The sequence below is a fragment of the Penaeus japonicus genome, unplaced genomic scaffold, assembly GCF_977035675.1.
Source record: "Penaeus japonicus unplaced genomic scaffold, GWHDUDI00000001_assembly GWHDUDI00000027, whole genome shotgun sequence".
In the NCBI taxonomy this organism is placed as follows: Eukaryota; Metazoa; Arthropoda; class Malacostraca; order Decapoda; family Penaeidae; genus Penaeus; species Penaeus japonicus.
In genome coordinates, this window is record NW_028234429.1 from 19,589,616 (window position 1) to 19,592,115 (window position 2,500).

At 46.2% G+C, this 2,500-nt stretch overlaps 1 protein-coding gene across 1 annotated transcript in view; it reads left to right on the top strand.

Moving 5' to 3' along the window:
* LOC122256789 (uncharacterized) overlaps positions 1-2,500 on the top strand; it is a 184,629-nt gene that overhangs the window by 1,371 nt on the left and 180,758 nt on the right. The gene's annotated exons all lie outside the window — the stretch shown is intronic.

Genomic DNA, 2,500 nt, shown 5'->3' on the forward strand with positions numbered 1-2,500 from the left:
CCCCCCCACACACACACACACACATACAAGGGGAAAATAACCTTAAGCATTTCCTCTCGCCAGTGTTGCCAACGACCAGTCGAGGGGAGCAGAGGGGAATCTGTAAGTTGCTATAGAAACACACCAAAAAAAAGAAAGAAAGATAAAAATGTTATTTCACAGGAAATTCTTATAGAAGGTGTCAAAAAAAAATTTGTTTATAGTTTTCGCTCTTTCTTTCTCCCACTTTCTTTCTTTCTCTCTCTCTCTCTCTCTCTTTTACTCCCTCCCTCCCTCCTTCCTTCCCTCCCACCTCACCTCCCATCCCCTCATATTATACCTCCCTCCAGCTTTCCTTTTCCCTCCCTCCCTTTTTTTTTTCCTCCCTCCCCTGCCCTCCCTCCCTTTTCCTCTTCCTCCTACCTCCAATTCTCAAATTTCCCTCCCCCTCCTTCCTTCTTTTCCCTTCCCCCCCCCTTCCCCCCCCCCCTCCCATCTTCTTTCCTCCCTCCCTTCCCTCCTTCCCCTCCTTTTTCCTCCTTTTTATTTTTTTATTTTTTTTGTTTTTTATTATTCCCTCCCTCCCTCCCTCCCTCCCTCCCTCCCTCCCTCCCTCCTTCCTTCCCTCCCTCCCTCCCTCCCATCTTCTTTCCCTCCCTCCTTCCTTCCCTCCCTCCCTCCCTCCCTCCCTCCCTCCCTCCCTCCTTCCTTCCCTCCCACCCTCCCTCCCATCTTCTTTCCCTCCCTCCTTCCTTCCCTCCCTCCCTCCCTCCCTTCCTCCCTTAAGGGGGTGAGGGGGGGAGTGGCACTTTCGGATATTGCAAATTCTTTCTCCTCTGCGACACTCTGTTGTTGATGCTGGTGGTGTTGGTGTAGCTGGTGTTGTGGTGGGGTTGTTGGTAGTGGTGATTGTGGTGGTGGTGATGGTGATGAGGGTGTTGTGGTGAGGGTGATGGTAGTGGTGATTGTGGTGGTGGTGTTTTTGATGGTGATGGTAATGTTGTTGGTGGTGATGGTAGTGTTTTTGGTGGTGATAGTGTTTTTGGTGGTGGTGATATCCAGTGGTGATGATGGTGGTTTTGGTGATGGTGATGATAGCGGTGATGAGATTATTGGTGGTGGTGAGTTGGCGGTGGTGATGTGGTAATGGTGTTGGTGTAGGGGGGGAGCGATGGTGATGGATTTTGTTATAGCTGGTGGTAACAATGTTGTTGTTGTGTTTTTGTTGATGGTGTTTGTGTGTCTTGTTGTTTGTGTCATTGTTTTCGATGTTGTTGTGTTGTGATATTCCTCTTGTTGTTGTTGTTGTTTATGTTGTTGTTGTTGTGCGTTGTTATGGTTGTTTATTGTTGTTTATTGTCATTGCATTCGATGTGTAATTGTTCTTTCGATTCTTCAAATTTTCTTGTTTAGTTTCGTTTATTTATTCAATCCTCCATTTGTTTATTCATGCGAGTGTGCGATTTTCATGTGTTTGCTTCTCGTTCCTCACTGATTTATATATTTGCTTTCATGAAACCTTATCTATTTATTTTTCATTCCCTCATTTTCATCCTCATTCACTTATTTTTCATTCCCTCATTTTCATCCTCATTCACTTATTTTTCATTCCCTCATTTTCATCCTCATTCACTTATTTTTCATTCCCTCATTTTCATCCTCATTCACTTATTTTTCATTCCCTCATTTTCATCCTCATTCACTTATTTTTCATTCCCTCATTTTCATCCTCATTCACTTATTTTTCATTCCCTCATTTTCATCCTCATTCACTTATTTTTCATTCCCTCATTTTTATCCTCATTCACTTATTTTTCATTCCCTCATTTTCATCCTCATTCACTTATTATCCATCCTACCTTTTTTTGAATAATTCACTTTATAATTCATCATAGAAACCAATATTTTACATACACAGCTGAGTTATAACCTCTAAAATATAGTAATAAAAAGAATAAATAAAATAAATGCGTATTTGGTCGCGTTATCTGCCAGGAAATGACGAGTCAAAATTCCCCTTTTGTTAAGACTTTGGTGGAAGAAAAGCGGGGGGAGGGAGGAGGTGGAGAGGAAGGGGAGAAGGAGGGGGAGAAGGGAGAAGGAGGGGAAGGGGTGGGGGGAGGGGGCGAGGTTGAGGAAGGGGAGAAGGAGCTGGGAAGTGGAGGTTGGGGGAGGGGGAGAAGGAGGGGAGGTGGAGGAAGAGGGGAGGGTTGAGGTAGAAGTTGAGGAAGGGGAGGGGGAGGAAGGGGGGAGGGGGAAGGGGGAGGGGGAAAGGAGGGATGGAGGTGGGAAGGAGGAGAGGGAGGGGAGGTGGAAGGGGGACGGGGAAGGGGAAGGGGGAAGGGGGAGAAGGAGGGGGAGTGGTGGGGGATGGGGAGGGAGAGAAGGGAGAAGGAGGGGGGAAGTGGAGGTGGAAGATGAACAGAGGAGAGTGAAGAGAGTAGCGGAGAGGAGAGAAGAGCAAAGATAGACGAGGAAAGGAAGAAAGAGAGGGGAAGAGTGAAGAAAGGAAAAAATGGAA